Genomic DNA, 19,755 nt, shown 5'->3' with positions numbered 1-19,755 from the left:
TTTTCTTTCTATCATTCTTAACTGAGCTAACAAACAACAGTTTGTTCAAAATAGTAATAGCAAAAAACAATAGCAAAAATGTGTATATTTACATAAACGTGCATAATTAAATACACGGCTACAGTTATTTTACGTTTGTATGTAAACATACGTAATTGAATGTATATTGATATAGGATGCTTATGCATAAACATATATATGTACATGTAAAATGAACGCCAGCAGTGTTACAAGGGGCAAGAGGGCGAAATTAGGGTTATTTTGTTATTACAAGGTACTTGGCCTACTTATGAAGTGGTTTAGTGTTATTTGAGTGTGGACTTGGATTAGTTGTAAATGTATGCTACAAACTCTAGGGATGTCATTTTAAAAAGGTTTTAAAAAGTAGTATAATTAATATGCTAAGAAAAGAGAGAAAATGGAGTCATATAAAATGCTCCATTAAAGCCATAAATGGCAGTAAAAAAAGTGGAAGAGTAAAACAGAAACAAAGAACAAGAACAACAACTAGAAAACAGTAAAAAAAAAAAATGTGGTGGATATTAATTATATTATAGTTACTTTAAATGCCAATGGTCTAAAAACACTCATTAAAGGAAAGAGATTGTCAGAACAGATCAAAAAAGGAAAAAGACTCAACTTTATATTGCTTATAGGAAACCAATTTTAAATAAAAGATACATTTAGATTAAAAGCAAATGGACGTTTAGGAAAAAACACAATTAAAACTGGGCAAGAGACTTAAATAGATATTTCTCCAAAGAGAAAATACCAATCACCAAAAATATACCAATAAACACATGAAGAAATGCTTAACATTACTAATCACAAGAGAAATGCAAATCAAAGTTACAATAAAACCACCTCAGATCATTAGGATGGCAACTATAAGATAATAATAATAATAAAGTTTTGGCAAGCATGTGAAGAAATTGGAGCCCTTTTGTACTGGTGGTGGGAATATAAACTGGTATAGCTGCTGTGGAAAACAATGTGATGATTCCTAAAAAAATTAAAAATAAAATTACTATATGATCTAGTATTCCACTAGTGGGTATATACTCAAAAACATTGAAAGCAGGGTCTGAAAGAAATATCTGTACTCTTATGTTCATAGCAGCATTATTCACAATAACTAAAACTTGGAAGCCACCCAAGTGGTTTATGACAGACAGATAAGCAAAATGTGGTATACACACATAATGAATTATTATTCAGCCTTATAAAGGAAGGGGATTCTCACATATGCTACCACATGTATGAACTTTGAGGACATTATGCTAAGTGAAATAAACCAGTCATAAAAACACAAACACTATGTGAGTCCACTTATATGAGTTACTTAGAGTAGTTAGTCAAAATCATAGAGAAAGAAAGGAGAGTGGTGGTTGCCTGGGCTGGAGGAAGAGACAATTGATAATTGCTGTTTAATTGGTATAGGTTTTCAGTTTCACAAGATGAGGAGTGTTTTGCAGATGGTGGTGATGGCTTCATTGAACTGTACACAAGAAAGATGGTTAAGATAGTAAATTTTCTATTATGCCCATTTTATCACATAAAAAGAAAATCAAAAGTTTGATAAATATAATAAAAAGTGGCAAAAGGTAAGAGACAGAGAAATGTACCATATCATGCTAACACTGATAGAAATAAAGCAGTCTTAACTATATAAGTTCAGACAGAGAAGACATCAGAGCAAGGACAGTTATGAGGGCAAAGGATAGCATTACGGAATAGTAGAGGGGTTATTACATAATAATAATTATGTAATATATATTATTACATAAACAATATCTCTAAGAAGATATAACAATTTTTAATGTGTATACACTTAACAAAATATGTGAGGCAAAAATGTATAGAACTACAAGGAGAAAGAAATACATCCATTATTATAGTTGGATACTTCAAGATTCTTCTATTAGGAATGGACAGAAACAGTAAGCAAAAAATTGGTAAGGACATAGGTGAACTCAACAGCGCCATCAATCAACTGGATTGAATTGACACCTATTGCCTACTTGATCCAACAACAGCAGACTACACATTCTTTTCAAGCTCACATGGAACATTCACCATGATAGACCACATTCTGAGCCACGGAGAGAAAACGAAACCTTAACAAATTTAAAGCAACAGAAATCATTCAATGTCTGCTCTGAGACCAAAATGGAATTCAGCTAGAAGTCAATAAAAGAAACATAGTTCAAAAATCCCCAAATACTTAGAGATTAAGCAACCTAATGCCAAGTAACACACAAATTAAGGAAGAGAGTTGTAAGAGTTCTTTACATATTCTGGGTACTAGTCCTTTGTCAGGTTTATGCATTGCAAATATCTTCTCTCATTTTGTGAGCTGCCTTTCCTAACTTTATTTTATTATTATTTTTTTGACATTTTTTATTGAGTTATAATCATTTTACAATGTTGTGTCTCCTAACTTTAAAATATAAGGAAAACTGACATAAGAAGCACTTGAATTATCATCAAAATCTTATTTAATTTTCACAATAATTTCTAAAGGGGAGAAAAAGTATAGAAGGTTGGAAGAGAGATAATATTTGAGCACCTACTCTGTACTAGAAATTGGATATATGTTACCTCATTTGATCTTCACAAAATATCTTCCAAGTAGCCTCTTTTACCCTCATTTCACACACAAGGAAACTGAGGCTCAGATTAAACAGCATTCTAAACTCACTTGAGCTAACAAAGGGCAAAACAGAGATTTAATTGCATGTTTGACTCTGAGGCTCGTGTCAGTTCCAGTCTATCTGATTACCTTGTTCATTTTCTAAACATGTCTACACTTGATCAGAATAAAATTATCCAGATGATTACTGTTTGCCCTTAATGAGAAAATTCTGTGCGATGCTTCAGCTTCTTCCAGTGAAAGCTTCAGCGTTTATGCTCATAAGCATTCACTGGGTAGGCACGACATACCCCCTCGAGACAAAACCACAGCTCTGCAGTCTCGTACTGAAGTCAGACTTTGCATTTACAACATCTCCTCCGAAGTGAGAGAGAAGAGAAAGATGTGTTGATTAAAACTGTCTCTTGGGAATATTGCATTAATGTATGTATCTGATTCAGTCTGTTGCCAGATGCTTTTCTTTGCACATTATCTTGTGATATTACAAGTGAGTAAACTGATGCCCATAAGACGCGGTAAGATTCAAACCGACAGCCAAGTGATTTCAACATCCATGGATTTTCTTCTATTCCTTTAAACCAGTGAACAATGGAAAAACACCATACAGTTGACTGTTTTCACCTGTGTTCCATGTAATCCACGTGCCTGTTGTGAAGTGAGCGAAAGCAATCAAGCAAAATATTGTGCTTTTCCCAAAAGGCAAGAAAGAAAAAAAAGGTGTGACTAACTTGTTTTCCTTGATTTTGTTTTTAATTTTAAGCTAAATTTTACTAGTTGTTGAGGTTCCTACTTTATTTATTTATGTATGATGTATGTATATATGATGTACGTATGTGTGTGTGTATATATATATGTATTCATCTTGAATCTTAGTGTTTCATGGCTTTTTAAAAAAATAATGAAACAAGTGAGTGCTCATATCACTTTCTCTAGTTCCACCTGTTTTGTTTTGCTGCTGATTTCTTTTTGGAAGACTCTTTTGGAGACTGCTTGATCTATCTTACTTATGCATTCCCGCTAGGCAGTATCAAATAGACTTTAATAATAATAATAGCTGTCAGATATAAAGCCCTTATCTCTTGGGTGCTTGCCATGAGTTATCTCTAAGTCACATGTCACGTTTGTGTCGCTGTTCTCATTAAGGCCCCCAGAGGTTCTATGACTTAATCAAAGCCACGAGGTAGCAAGTGGTAAACCCCAATTCAGGCATGTCCCGCTCCGAAGCCCGTCGACTCGGTTCTATAACACAACACACAGCCCTTTATGGGCACTGAGTTTGCCACAGGCCTAACCAATGGCAGGGGACAACCATAGAAGTGCGGCTCAGACAAGAGTTCCAGGTCACCTGCCACTGCCATTATCCCTGCAACAAGCACCACCTGTTACAGGCACAGTGTGTTCATAATTAGGCATAAAATTGTATCAAAATCTCATAGTGTTGAATTGTTGTATTAGCACCAAAGCAACTTAAATTTTGTAGACACATGGGATGTAGGTAAAATGTAACCTTTGCTTTCAAGGGGTGATTTTAGTTGAAAGAAAAGACAGGCAATGCTTGCTGTACGCCAATCTCTGATGCACCACAAAAGTTAGGGGTAGGGTTAGCTAGAGTTAAGGTTAGGGCTGGGCTAAGGTTAGGGTTAAGTTTAGGGTTAAGGTTAAGATTAGGGTTAGAGTTAAGGTCAAGGTTAGAGTTAGGGTTAGGGTTAAGGTTAGGTTCAGCACTCCCATTTGAAAAATGAGATTAGATTAACTAATATCTAATACAGATATAAGTTCCAAAATTATGTGATTCCTTTAAATAAATCTAGGAATGAGTTAATAAAATCTGAGAACTGTTCTGGGACTATTTACAATAAAGCACTCTGCCTATAACAGATCCTGTAAGAGGAAGTCTCCTGAAAAATAAAGAGAGACATGGTTTAGCCAAATAAGAGGGAAGCCTGTGCCGTGCAACAGCCAACCAGAGAAGACGCAGAGACTGAGGTGGACTCGGGGAGAGTGTGGAGGCGCTGATGAGGGGAATGCACTTGATTTCCAAAATGGACAACATTTTTAAAGGTCACAGAAATGATATTTTGCAACTGAGAACAGAACAATGTTTAGAAGTACATTTGGGTGTGAATGAAGTTGCAGAGAGGAAAGCCAATTGACCAAACTGACACGAGACACAGATGGGATGGGATGTGAGCTGTGCTAAGAATAGGGTCTCAGAGGCCAGGAGCTGTGGTAGGGTCAGGGATAGAGAGAAAACTGGCAGTCAGAAATATTTAAAGGACGACAGTGATCTAACCTTTCCGGTCAAAGGTTTGAAATTTGAAGACGTTCCATTAGTACTAATGCAACGCGATGACAAACAATAATAGGATGGCAATAAAACCACCTCGCTCTGAATGGAGGAAAGGGGCTGCAGACAAAGAAATCCTTCATTATCAGGTGACTAGTAACAGAAGTTGTATTGTGAAGGCTATACATGGATAGCCTTCACGAAAGCAATGGCTGCCAAGGGCACCCTCAGTGCCTCACAGCAAGCTCTCAAAGAGATGGTGTCATCATCTTGCAGAGGAGCCAAGTGCAGCTCACGGAGATTACAGAGTATCCCTCCAAAGCCCCAGATCACAGTTAGTAATTCCCAGAAGGTGAGTTTGAGCCAACCTTTGGTGACTCCAGAGCACGTCTACCTGAACCCTGTATGGCTCCCTGGCCCACTCACAGCCAAATAGAAATTTTAAAAATTACATACTTGGCTTTCAGCTTAAGCAGCTTCATACAACTGGTCTTTTTCTTTTTTTTTTAAGTCTCAAGATACTATGGTTAGCCTATATTTATTTTATTTTTTAAATGTTTGATTTTGGAGGGGGAAGTAATTAGATTTATTTATTATTTTTTTAATGGAAGTACTGGGGATTGAACACAGGACATCGTGTATGTTAATCACACACTCTAGCCCTGAGCTATGTGCTCCTTCTCACTCCCTGCCCTGTTAGCCTATATTTAGTACTAAATAAGAACACAAGGCAGGGGGTGTGGGGCATAGCTCAGTGGTAGAATGCATGCTTAGCATGCATAAGGTCCTGGGTTCAATCCTTAGTACCTCCAGCAACCAAAGAGGAAAAAAAAATACTTAAAAAAAAAGAGCATAAGGCAAGTTTTTTTTAAAAAAGTGCAATTTTTTTACAAGGAAATAGCATTTTCCTGTTTAAGTACTTCTGCGGGGAAAATTGCACCTGAATATATTTAAGTAAATTATTATTAAACATCTTGAATAAAATTAAAAATTTAAATTAAATAGCCATGATTAATACTCTAAATACCTCAGCATTACTAGAGTGTATTAGAAAAAAAGTCAGCCAAATAAGAAAAACAGGGGGAAAATAAAGGAAGAAAATGCTAGGAACTGTGTATTAGGTTTCATCTGAGTCTTATTTAAACATTTTCCTTTTGAAGAAATCACACACGTGGCACTTTGAAAATATTTCAATTGCTCCGGTTTTGAAGTCATCCTAACACTTCTTTTACTTATTTTTCATGCTTTCTATAGTTTGGACATAATATTCCCTTCCCAGCCAGCTCTGCCTGAACCAACACAGTAGTCTTGGCCGGAGAGTAGGTGAGGAAAGAACAGCAGACTCTAAAGTTAAGAATTTATATCCAACTTTTTAGTTGAATATGCTCATCTCACCATCAGTGTATCTGGGAAGTGGATAAATGGGTCTCATCAGCAAGAGGTCATAGCAGCTCCGCTCCATTCAACTAACATTTAATGCATAACCCAAGTGGTCCAAGTTCCGTGGAAGATGCTGGCAGTAAAAAAAGACTTACTCTTGACAAGCATTGCACTCAATGGGACAGAAATGCATCGTTTTAACATGGAGCAGATGGTGAGTGTAACCTCCAGCTGCCCACCCCCAAGGTGTGTAGTCACAGTTTTCTGGGAGCTACTTAACTCAGAACTGAGGGAAGCTTCCTGAAGATACCTGACGCAAGCCTTGACAGTGGTAAGAGCCTTAGCAGCATGAGGTCCGCAACGAGAAGACAAGAAAAATTATAGAGAATCGTCATCCGGCCAGGTCATAGAGCATACAACAGGATTATTGGAACATTTCTGCTTTTTTTCCCTTTGCCTAGGTTATACATAGTTTATGCATTTGGAACAAAAGTTATCTTTAAGCATGTAATAAGAACAAGAGATGCTTCAGCTGAGAAAGGAGCTGACATTAATCAAAGACAAATGGAAACAAAGTGTCAGCTGCTGTTCATAGTCCTGGAGAAATAACGAACATATCCAAGGGTCCTGCTTCTTTTTAATGCTTTTGGTTCCAAGTTCAGTCATTTATGGGATGTTTCTTCCTTAGAGTCCTCTGTTGTCACATGAGCAGGACGAGGACGGTGGTGGAGACTCAGGAGTTTGTTAAACACTTTGAGGCGGATTTAGGAAGACGTGGTGTTATTGTGGCTATCCATGGTGTAAGTTAGAAATTCAAGGGTGGGAAGTAGATGTGATACCCAAGTGCACGTTCACTGGCTTTAAGCAGAAATCCCTTTTTATTCAAACAATCAGTTTGGGGAACAGAAGCTGGTTTCCGAGGCAGGTGAAGAGGTTCCCTGGGGAGTCTCTGTGGAAGGCAGCTATTATTATTTCTAATAATCCTGACTCGACTGACACAAGTATTTCATTCTAGTTTGCCATGCAAGTCTCTTTGGCTGCCAAATAATAACCAAATAAACTAAGTGGAGATCCAGTGAGCATAGCCCCATAAGTGAGTTGCAGTAGGGAGACCTCGTCGTATGATTGACTCAGTATTAGGGCTCAAGAAATATCACTGCCTACTCCTCCCCCTGCTGTTACATTACCTGACAAATGGCCACTTGCACAAGAAGATGGTGCCTCAGAAGAAGCACAGAATGTCATTTCCAGTGTCGCTTAAAGCCTGGCACTAAATCCAATAAAGTCTGCCTTAATTCTTGTCCTTAGTGAATCCATCACTGCTTGTTCCCAAGCACTTCCTTGACCTGATAACTTTTAAGATGAAAATACTTCGTATTTAAATAATGTTTTGCAGCTCATAAACCACTTCTATGCAGTTTGCTTTATTTAGATACTTCTGACATCTCTTTGTACTAGACAATTATTTGGGAAACCAAGATTAAAGGAGGAAGAGAAGTAAGAGGTATTTATGCCTACTGGCCTTTAAAAAAGCCCTCTGGGTTTCAGAGGGACACCTGTCCCCATTTTATAGTTGAAAAAACTAGAAGTTTAAGTAACATTGAAGGTCATAAAACTAGTAATTGGTAGATCTGGAACTTGAAATCAATTTTTTGACTCTTTGGAGTAGTTATCAACATGAGTGATGATCAGAGTCATGTATTTTTAATTTTAAATTAACATTTCTCATCTATATCCCAGATTTCCTTGGGACTAAGGAACCAGAAATGAACTTTGAAAGCTTTTGCAATTTTTTCTGATGTGATATCCTGGTTAAGACCCACTGCTTCCCCATGTGCTGCTTTATTATAAATTATCTTCTCAAACTAGACTTAGATCTTCAAGAATCATTCATCATCTTTTAAAAGTGATTCTTGATTTAACTACATTAAACATCTTCCAAGGATTCTGATCATCAACTTGACCATTAATAATTATGAAAATTGACTAAGAGATACCCAGGTTTTTACTAGCCTGTAATACCCTCAGTATTTTTTTTTTTAAACTTTTATTTTCTATTGAAGTTAGTTTACAACGTTACAGGTGTATAGAAGGGGTTCAATTATACGTCTATTCTTTTTTCAGACTCTTTTCCATGATAGGTCATTACAAGCTATTGAATATAATTCCCTGTGCTATACTCAGTATGTTTTTGTATTATAATTACTTAAAACATCTTAAGCACAGACAAAGTAGTAGCAGTGAAGACAATATTGGTGCAGAAATAGACAAAACACAGACAAAATCACCAATGGAATAAAAGGGAAAATCTAAAAACAGGGATCCACATTGAATTAAATGAGTATATATTTGGGTACGTAAAATGAGCACCAAATTCATGATCATTATTATTGTTGTTGTAGTTGGCAAGAGTTTTTCTACAGAGTAGTGAGTGATGTATGGTCTTTCAACATACTTATGAGGCAATCCAGGAAGAAGTTAGTAAGAAGCCACAAAGCTTCAGTTCTATCACGATTTAAGTCTGTGGATCTAATGTCTAACACGATGACTACATGTGATAACAGTGTAATGAATAACTGAAAATTGCTAAGAAAGTAGGACTTAAATGTTCTGACAAGAAAAAAGAACAAATATTCGAGGTGATGAATGTGTTAATTAATTCTCTGGGGGAGTCCTTTCACAATGTACGCATGTATTAAATCATCACATTGTGCACTTTAAGTATCTTTCAACTTTATTTGCCAATTATATGTCAATAAAGCTGGGGAAAACAACACAGTCCTTGAATCTAGATTTTTATAAAAACTATTGTTAAGAAGAAGGAAATACTCTGAGAAAAATGGGCAAAATATTTGAACTTCACAAAAATAGGAGATTGTTGCTTAATATCTAAGAGGGGTTCAGTGTCATTAGTGGTCAGGAAAAGGTGAATTAAAACTACAATAAAATACCATTATACACCTGTAAGTTTGACCAAAACGGTAATAGTATGAGGTCTGCTGGCAGGGGTGTTAATAAGTCCAAACACTTTGGAAAACAACCTGGGATTAACTAGTAAAGTTGAAAGAATGCATGTCTTCTCATCCTACCAGTTTGAACACTAGGCTAGAACTTGTAAAGTTTCTTGTCCATGTGGAACAGAAGACATTAAATGTGAAAAATGTCTGTAGCATCATTGCCCTTAATTATCTCAAACTGGAAACAATCCAAATGTCCAATTAAAATGGATAATCATAATATTGTCTTAGATTAGACTATTTTCTAGCAACGAAACAAAATAAACTCTGTCTCCATTCCAAACCTTCCACAGATAATATTGAATAAATGAAACTAGACAAAAAATATAATACATTTTGCATGATTCCACTCATAAGAATTTTTTTTAAAAAACCCACAAAGCTAAATGATATTTTTTGGGATTCACACGTATTTGGGAAAACCACCCAGAAAGTGTTACTATAAAATCAGGGCGATGGTTCCCTCCAGCAGGAGAGGAAAGGAGTGGAAACTGGAAGAGGCACCCACCCAGTGAGGTGGAGGAATTCTTGGTGAGCAGAGTATTTTATTTCTCATTCTGGTTGTTGGCTTTGCAATTTTTCATTATGCTCTTCCGTTACACTTCAGATGTGCAATTACCCTGTATGTGTGTTCTAGTTTACACTTTTGAAAAGACTTTAAAAAGACTGCTTAGGCAGAAAAACCTGATATAAATACACTCAAATTTGAGTATCATAAGAATTTGGGGTTAGGAAATGGTAAGGAGAAATCCATTGTGGTTTACTGGGGAAACGGTACACATACGTGTAATCGTTAGAACCCATCCACTGGGCTACCAGTGTGTCGTCCTGTGGTAGGGAGTGGTTGGTGATTCTCGACCTGCTTTTTCAGCTCAAATAAAATTTTCAGACAATGATCTCTAGCCTTCAGAGAATGACAGTACAGCTGTGCTGCTGGGGAACGCAGCCGTGAAGCCCCCGCAGGTACGGCATGGAGAGTGAGATTTTAATTAATCAGCATGTTTACTTTGCTGGCAATAATCCTCCCACCACTTCCCGTGTCCAGAGTCTAATTTTACTATTTCTGTGGAGAACAACATTACCTTCCCTCCAAGACCTCTCCTTCCTTTTCTTGCTGTCTCGGGTCATTAGGAAAGGGTTGTTACCTTTCACAAGAATCTGACAAAAAAAAAAAAGAAAAAAGGATAAACCAATGGATTCTTATTAAAAATACAAAAAGAAAATGAAAGGCAGCATGGCAACAGATTTGGCCATAAAACCAGGAACACGCTCTGTCAAGACTAAAACATATTTACACATTAAATGAGAGAATTACGAATGAGCGCCCAGAAAACAGAGCTATCCCAACAGTGTAAATGGAAACCAGCCCTTATCTCATTTCACACAGAATCCTTCATCCTCCCATCCAGGGAAATAGAGAAGAACGCCATTACAAATAGAGGTGCTCTTCCCAGCACCTCTGGGTCTCTCCTTCTTGCCCAGAGACGTGTTCCCTTTTGAATTCTGATTAATGGGTCACGGTCCTGAAAAACCAAACAGAAGATGATGGCTTTTCTGAAATGAGAGTGGTTTTGAGCTTTTCAACCCCGTGTCTCATCCAACACTCATTTGTCACTTGACATCTGTCAAGTGACTGATATGTATTATTTCCCTTAATCCTCATGCAATTTCATGAAATCGGCAACAGCGTGACCCCCACTCCACCGAGGAGGCAACTGAGCTTACAGAAATTGAGAATTTTACACACAGCACACCAGTGCTCAAGGAAGCAAGAAGTTAATCCCAGGAGCCTGATTCCAGGGGCTCCAATTTAAAGATGCTCACTGGACTAGTGTCCTTAAGGACAGCCTCCTTAACAGCCTGGAGAAATGATGGCAGATTTCAGAAGCACAATATTTACTCCATAGAGAAATGATATCCGTGGAGAGCCTAGCACATGTGATAAAGAATCAGAAACATTTCTAGGAGCCTACATCACTGGAAAGACTTTCATTTATTTGTAAAGCCATCAAACCTTCCTGTTGTCTTGTCTGTGACCTGTCCCCCCACCCCCCCCCCGCCCTGTCCCTCGGTCATACTTCTCACATTATACTGTCATTGGTTTATCTTTTCCTCCTCTCTGCTAGATGTTGAGGGCAATTAAAGCCAGGAACTTCTAATTCACCTGTCCTCACTGCCTCACGCAGGATCTGGAATACAGCAGGCATGATAAACATTTCTGGAATCATGGACTAATAAATAATACAGCCCTTGTGTGTATTAAACGTTCCTGTGTCTTCGGTGCTATCGGACATCATTTGTGTGCATTATCTTTTATTCCTCACAAAATTTAATGGGGTGAAATACTCGTATTAGTCTTATCTTTAAGCATGTAATATTAGACTTAGGTTTTAACCGCAGATGACTTGCTCAGGGTCATATCGATAGTCATGGTGAAACCAGAATCCAAACTCAGGGCTGCCTGATTCTGGAAACTTCCCTCTCAAACTCTGCACTGCCCTGTTCTCATGCTTTAAAATGAGTAACCTTTATTAGAAAAAGTTAGTCATGCTAAGTCTCTTTTGACTTGTTGACCATCTTCACTGTGTAGCTTAGTATGTATAAATATGCCTCTTGAAATAGCTTTAATTTCCTGGGTGGATGATTCCTTAAGTGTTAGATCTTTCAATCTCATTGGGACCCTCTCCCGTAACTGGATGTGCAGAGAAATTAGAGATACTTCTTCTTTCTGGAGGGTAAAGACGGAAGGGCTGAGCGATGAACATCCCTGCCAACTGCCTCCGTGTTAGATACCAAGATAGAGAAGCAGTGGTGACAGAAAACACAAGTTATTCTTCTGATATGCAGTCACTTCATTTTTAATAGTTTTTTTTTTTTACTGAAGTATGGTCAGTTTATAATGTGTCGATTTCTGCTGTACAGCATCATGTTTCAGTCATACATATACATACATACATATATTCATTTTCAGATTATTTTTTATTATAAGTTACTACAAGATATTGAATATAGTTCCTTGTGCTATACAGAAGAAACTTGTTGTTTGTTTATTTTATATATACTAGTTAGTACCTGCAAATCTCGAACTCCCAATTCATTCCTTTCTACCCTCTTCCCCACCCCGTAACCATAAATTTGTTTTCTATGTCTGTGAGTCTGTTTCTGTTTTGCAAATAAGCTTATTTGTGTCCTTTTTTTAGATTCCACATATGAGTGGTATCATATGGTATTTTCCTTTCTCTTTCTGGCTTATTTCACTTAGAATGACATTCTCCAGGAACATCCATGTTGCTGCAAATGGCATTCTTTTATTCTTTTTTATGGCTGAGTAGTATTCCATTGTATAAAGTTACCACAACTTCTTTATCCAGTCATCTGTCAATGGACATTTAGGCTGTTTCCATGTCTTGGCTATTGTATATAGTGCTGCTATGAACACTGGGGTGCAGGTGTCTTTTTGAATTAAAGTTCCCTCTGGATACATACCCAGGAGTGGGATTGCTGGATCATATAGTAAGTCTATTCTTAGTTTTTTGAGGAATCTCCATACCTTTTTCCATAATGGCTGCACCAAACTACATTCCCACCAACAGTGCAGGAGAGTTGCCTTTTCTCTACACCCTCTCCAGCATTTATCATTCATGGACTTTTGAATGATGGCCATTCTGACTCGTGTGAGGTGACACCTCACATTTTTAATAGCTCTGATTGTCCTCAAATACAACCTCTGCTTACTTAAGGAAACCAAGCTTGATGCACAGAATACTCTCCTTTGAGAAAAGAACAAAATCATTCCTGTTAACCATTTGGAACATGATACGAACGTTGTGGGTTGGCTCCATCTAACCTTGGCCATTTTTATTAAAGTTAACTTTTTTCTATATCATATACTCTAGATTTTTTTTTTAAGGAGAAATTTCAGGAGCCTTACCAGAGCTGTGTGAACAATTTCACACTTCAAGCAAGAGGTTGGGGAAAACATCAAACCATGTATTTAAAATAGATACCAAGAGAGAAACCAGTTGTTCTGGAATTTTTTCAAAATTTGGTCACAATAATGTGGAATTTTGAGAAATAAAAAACAGTCTTCTCTAAAGTGATAACACTCAGAAGGGCAAGGGGAACACTCACCGAGAATTGCGCACCCTTAGCATTTTAGGGATTCTAGGGTGAAATCACTCCTGCAAATAACACCAGTGAAATTGTGATATTGTCAAACTGTTGCACAGGACTTAGCAAGAGCTTCTATTGTTTTGCTTTCCACTCTCCTGTTGACTTCCCATTCAAACAATCACAGGAAGAAAACAAAAGAAAATTAAGGACAGTCCTTCATGAGGAAGGATTGAATTAGGAAGGCAAAAATTAAACCACTTCCTCTGGGAGTTGGTGAGTTACCTACAATTGGGGATATTGAAGCTGAGAGCTGACCACCACTGGTCAGGATATTGAGGACTAGGTCATAGTTCCCCAAAGTCTTTTCTCACACTTGAAAGTCTGTGATTCTCTTGTTCATTTGTGCTCCAGGCTTCTAACCTCCTGTCATGACATTCTTCTATACTCCCTTGACTTCACCTTTTTTTGTTGCTGTTGTTAATTGAAGTATAGTCAGTTTACAATGTTGTGTCAGTTTCTGGTGCACAGCATCATGTCTCAGTCATACATATACATACATTTATTCCTTTTCAGATTCTTTTTCATTATGGATTACTAGAAGATACGGGGGTTGTAACTCAGTAGTAGAGCACATGCTTAGCATCCATGAGATCCTGGGTTCAGTCCCTAGTATCTCCATTAAAAAATACATATGTACATTGAGAGTTTGAGATTTGCAGATACCAACTACTATATATAAAATAGATAAACAACAAGTTTCTCCTGTAGAGCACAGAGAACTCTATTCAACATCTTGTAGCAACTTATAATGAAAAAGAATATGAAAAGGAATATATATGTGTATATGTATGACTGAAACTTGATGCTGTACACCAGAAATTGACACAACTTTGTAAACTGACTATACTTCAATAAAAAATAAAATAACAAAAAATAAATACATAAATTAAAAAACCTAATTAACTTCCCCTTCAAAAATAAAATCAGAGTGTATTAAAAAAAGACATGAAAATGAACATTGTCTTCACTTCATCTTTTAAGAGCAGGATCTACTCTCAGAACTTTGACTCCTGCCTGGCCAGAAATCACACCGGTGGATCCAGGAGCAGCTCTGTGCAGGAGGCAGTTTGCAATGGAGCAGAGGGTGAAACCATCTCCGTGCTTGTCCAGAGTAAGCCCACCCTGGTTCTCCTGCTATCCCAGCTGACCTCTCTATTCCTGGACACAGCTGGTGAAATTGGGTTGGGATTCCAACCAAGGGCTGGCCCCAAATCTTACTTTCTTATTGCATCAACTTATCAATCATTATTCTAGCTTTTGAAAACTGAATCTGGAATTTCAGTTTGTTACTCCTCATGTCCTGGTCCTGCTCACAGCCTGGAATGGGTGAAGGTCGAGGCCATGGCCAAGCCAGACTGTCATAGTGGAAAAGATTCTCTGGTCCATCATCCAAACTACTGTTGATGCATCAAGAGTGTCAACTGTATCCTTTTAAAGAAATGAAAGTATGTTTCTGCTGATAATATTCTACAGGAGGAGAGGCTGGCTATGGAACTGAATTTGCATGCGCTGCCTGACTTGGAGAAATCACAGAATCATTGAATTACACAAAGTCAGTGTCTTGGAGGTCCCTGAATTTACAACTTACACTTTAGAGATGGAGAAAGGGAGGCTTTGTCAAGTCAAAGGTGATGCTACCGTCGGGTTTGGTGCTGCAGTCTGCCCTTCCTGCAACGTGGTCCTTCATGCCAGGCTATGGAGGGGGCTGAGGGTCAGTAACCGTCTCTGTGTGTCAACAGGAACTCAGGTACTGCCTTTCCCACTGGATTTAAAGACCAGTAATAACAATAAAATGACTTTTCACAAGAGCAGGGGGTATGGAGGAAAGGACCCCAAACAATCCTAGAGCAGTTAAGATCATAGAGCTACTGGAGGCAAAGAGAATTGTAAATTGTGAGGATACAGAATTTGAAATACCTGATCTGACCTCAGAAACTTTCTCAAGGACTAACTCTACCATTTAGAAATGTTTCAGTGGACCTCACAAATACTTCTCTTTCCAGCAACTTTACCCAAAAAAATAGGATAAAATCTGGCTGTTGGACAAATGAGGGTATCATTTAGCTAATGCTGAAAATACCTTAAGCAGTGCTAAATTCAGCAAAAGGGCATGAAGCCAGCCCATTATTCAAACACAGACTTTAGCCTGTTAAAATTTTAGCCCAAAGTGAAAATTTCAGCCAACAGCATAGGTGGAAACACATCTTAATTATGAAGAATTGAAGGCATCCTTTTCTAAGGGGTAAGACAAACTTTTATGACATAGATCTATACACACATTCTGCCAATGCCTGGTTCCTAATTTTGAAATAGTGTCATAATTATATAAGATGTGACCACTGGAGAAAACATGGTGAAAGGCAACTTCTATGAATCTGTAGTTGTTTCCAAATAAAGAGTTGAAAAAAAAACAAAACTCCACTAACTCTTGAGGTAGTTAATGAAAAATAACGCACACTCACTACACATCATTTCATGACCCATTAATATCATGATCAATTGTTACAGTGTTACTGTGCAGTGAGTCTTTTGCTTCTGCTGTTACACGCTTCTTTCTTAGCACTCTCAGGAATCCCGCGTAGACTCACTTTCATTATCAGCCTCATAAGCAAGTGAGTTAAATAAAGGTCAAATATATTTTTTTCCTTTTTCGTACCGTTTAGGTACCTAAACCTCCACACTTGTTCATCTCTTACTTGGCCTGATGGTATTCATTTGAAACACATGAATTTGTTCATTTAAAGTTTACAGATGTTGGTGGAATCATTTTCTTTCTTATTTTTTTCTAGTTTTATTATGTAGAATTATTACAGTTCGACTGCACATACACATTATATTGCATGTAAATACATACATGCAGTATACTGCACATCTTCTGTTTTCATGTATGGACTAATTATTGTTTCTAAGAACAGATTAGATCTTTAGCTTTGTAAACTTACATACATATCAAAGGAATAAAGCCAACTACAAAATAAGAATCAACAGAATGCGGTAATCCAATCATAAAGGACAGTCACATGTGCTTACACTCATCCAAGAAATCAAAATAATAATTAGTTCATTTGAGTCCTGTAGAAACATTTTCAATGCTGTATAGTGTAGGTAGACTTTTTGTCTTATTTGAGAAGGCAAGAACCTTGTTGTAAGACATTTTTAATTTTATTGACTTTAGCCTGAATAGGTCATGATTCTTAAGTCAAACCCATAATGTTCATTTATTTAAGGATATAATGTGTGCCTCTTGTGGAATATTGGCATTGGCAAAGACCACAAAAATCCTCCAATCACACACTGTACTTTACAGATGATGACTCTGGCTTAGGAAGATTAAATGATTTGCTCACTAAGGGCACCAGCCATAAGTGAAAAACCTGGAGCATCTTTATCGCTGTAAGCAATTTGTAGCCTGATTTGTTTGCCTGAGTTCAAAACTCACCTCCACCTCCTCATCACTGTGTGACTTTGGGCAAGTGGTTTACTCTCCCTATGCCTCAGTTTCTGTGTGTGTAACATGAGGCGACTAACCATGCAGTTCAGATTTTTCTGAGGTGGTTTAATTCTAAATATGCTAGATTTTAATTCTAAATATGCTAAATTCTGGCTGAGATGACTTTATACTTGTAATTTTTGATAGTCTTGATTTCATCAGAATTTCTTTTATGAGTCTTTTCTATTTTAAGAGCCATTATTTATTATATAACACTTTATTAATTCAAAATTGAATATGGAGATAAATAGCAAGGTCCTACTGCACAGCACAGGGAACTGTATTCAATGTATTGTGATAGCCTGCCATGGAAAAGAATATGAAAGGGAATGTGTGTGTGTGTGTGTGTGTGTGTGTGTGTATACACACACATACACACATATTCTGAATATATATTCAGTTATATATACATATACATATAACTGAATCATTCAGCTGTACACCAGAAACTCACACAACATGATAAGCCAATTATACTTCAATTAAAAAAATATATATGGTAGGGGAGGGTATAGTTCAGTGGTAGAGTGCATGTCTGGCATGCATGAGGTTCTGGGTTCAATCCCCAGTACCTCCATTAAAGATATAAATAAATAAACCTAATTACTTCCCCCTCAAAAAATTAAAAAAAATATAAATAATATTAATAACAAAAACCCGACATTGACGATGTGTATTGTGCAATTCACTGCTGTAGCAGACACTGCCATTTCTGTATCTACATCCGCACTTCATCCAGACTCCTGGTTGGGAAGACTCTGGCCAACGTTCCGCTTTTCTCTGCTGAGGTCCGGGTTTTGGGGGAGCAGTTTGTAGCTTTTCCTCAGCATTTGGGTCTTCTCCAGAACCTCCAACTTCAAGGTTCTTGCCCACCCAGAGGGGAAGGGCGGGCCCGGGACCCAGCAGGACCTGGGCAGAGCTCTCACCTGCCAGCTGCTACTTTTTTCAGGTTTTGAGCTCGGAGCCCAACTGGAGTAGCGAGCAGTCAGCAGAGTCATCTTTAAGCCACAAACCTCTTAAAGTCTCCTAGTGACTTGTGAAGAAGTCGGGAGTGGAGTGATTAAGTCCTCAAATCCATTTTCTCTCCAGAAGACTGGAATTAATCACCAGTCCCCTGAGGGCTTAGAAAGCATCCCTGTAGATCTTTCTTGCAGCCTTGGTTGTACAGGAGTCTTGCTGCCAGTCTCCAGGTAGTTTTCAGTGAGAAATGTTCAACATGTAGATGTATTTTTGATGTGTTCGTAATGGGAGGTAAGTTCCTCCTACTCCAGCACCTTGATCCAAGTTTCCAACACTGACTGTCTTAAAATGAGAGAAATAATATACATATAAATAATTGTAATATAAATAAATACAAACCAAATACCGTATGAAAGACATACACTAAATGCCATGAGAATGTAGACAGAGTACGGAAAGATATGAGGGCAACATTAAAGACTGTCTGATGTTTGAATTGAACCTTAAGTTTGATTGGCAGAGACGGAAAGGAAGACATTAAAAAGCAAAAAAAATAACTTTAAAAGTCAAAGCACAGCCTGAGAAATGAGAAAATTCTATTAGCTTTATTCACGAAATAAAGTAGGTAGGACAGGAGAATTTACAGGGAGATAATGTAAACCGATCAAATCATTGAGGAATTTGCACTTTGTTCAGCAGTTGAGGCAAAAATATTTGCAATTTTAAGCTGGAGAGTAATATATTCAACAGGAAGTATAAACTCTGTAGGGGAAATTGGGGGAGAATATCATAGAACAGGAATGTTATAAAATTGGCTTGAATTAAGATGGTGGCACTGAGAATGGAAAATAATGGATGATCAGAACTTCCAATCTGGCCTTGGAATGGTAGAGTCCATGGAAATATCTCCAGGATGCAGAAGCCCCAGGCATGCCACATGTAAATATTTTAGTGCAGATATAATTTTCAAGAGAGAGAGTCCGTTGCTTTTATCAGAAATCTCAATGGAGTCTCTAATTGAACATTTTAAGGAGGCTGGCTTCCTTGACTCTCGCTTTCTTTGCTGGGGCTACTTGGAAATACTTACCCATGGCTTTAGTTTCTCTGCTTTGTCTGAATCATTTGTTAGAGTAAGACTCTCAACCCAAATTAGCTGCAGTTAAAAAAGGACACTCTTTGAACACGGTCCCAGTGTGTATCATTCATATTCATTCTTTTCCATTCAGAAAGGAGTATTTTTCTCCTTCACACTGATCTTAGCTTTTGAATCTAAGCTAGGCATTCACATTCAGTGGATTAAATCCATCCCCTTACCCTTCTAAACTAACCTCCTCTTGATCCTTTTGAGATTGATCAATTTTGTTCTACACCTCTAACACTAGCTACCTCTTAAAGGGCACATACAAATGCCCATTCTCCATCACATACACAGGTTATTTTTCTAATACCTAGATCAATGGATCCGAATCAGTTTACAAATAAAGAGATGAAGTGCTTCAGATTTCTGTTCTGAAGTCTGTTTAATTCTTGTAGGTTTTCAGGAACTGTTTATTTTCCACTAAGGGGATTTGAATCAGTAATGGTATCTTTTGCCTTGGTTTTCCTAGATGTGGACATTGGCCACGAAGCTTACTTTCTCACTCACGGAAGACATATTTCAGAAACGATGGTATCGATCTGTTCGCGTAGGGCGCACTCTGCTGTGCCAATCAGACGATTTCTCCTGCGAGACTCACACATGCAATCCCTTCAGCTGCTGGGAGCTTGTTGCTGACAGCTCTTGTCCCCATGGAAG

At 37.7% G+C, this 19,755-nt stretch overlaps 1 non-coding gene across 1 annotated transcript; it reads left to right on the top strand.

Moving 5' to 3' along the window:
- Nucleotides 1–17,504: 17,504 nt before the first annotated feature.
- TRNAA-GGC (transfer RNA alanine (anticodon GGC)) lies at nt 17,505–17,577 on the top strand. The gene has a single exon. It is a non-coding gene; the product is annotated as a tRNA-Ala (tRNA).
- The last annotated feature ends 2,178 nt before the right edge of the window (nt 17,578–19,755 follow it).

The sequence above is a fragment of the Vicugna pacos genome, chromosome 2, assembly GCF_048564905.1.
Source record: "Vicugna pacos chromosome 2, VicPac4, whole genome shotgun sequence".
In the NCBI taxonomy this organism is placed as follows: Eukaryota; Metazoa; Chordata; class Mammalia; order Artiodactyla; family Camelidae; genus Vicugna; species Vicugna pacos.
Note: the sequence above shows the minus strand (reverse complement) of the source record. Positions and strands in the feature narration are given on the sequence as shown.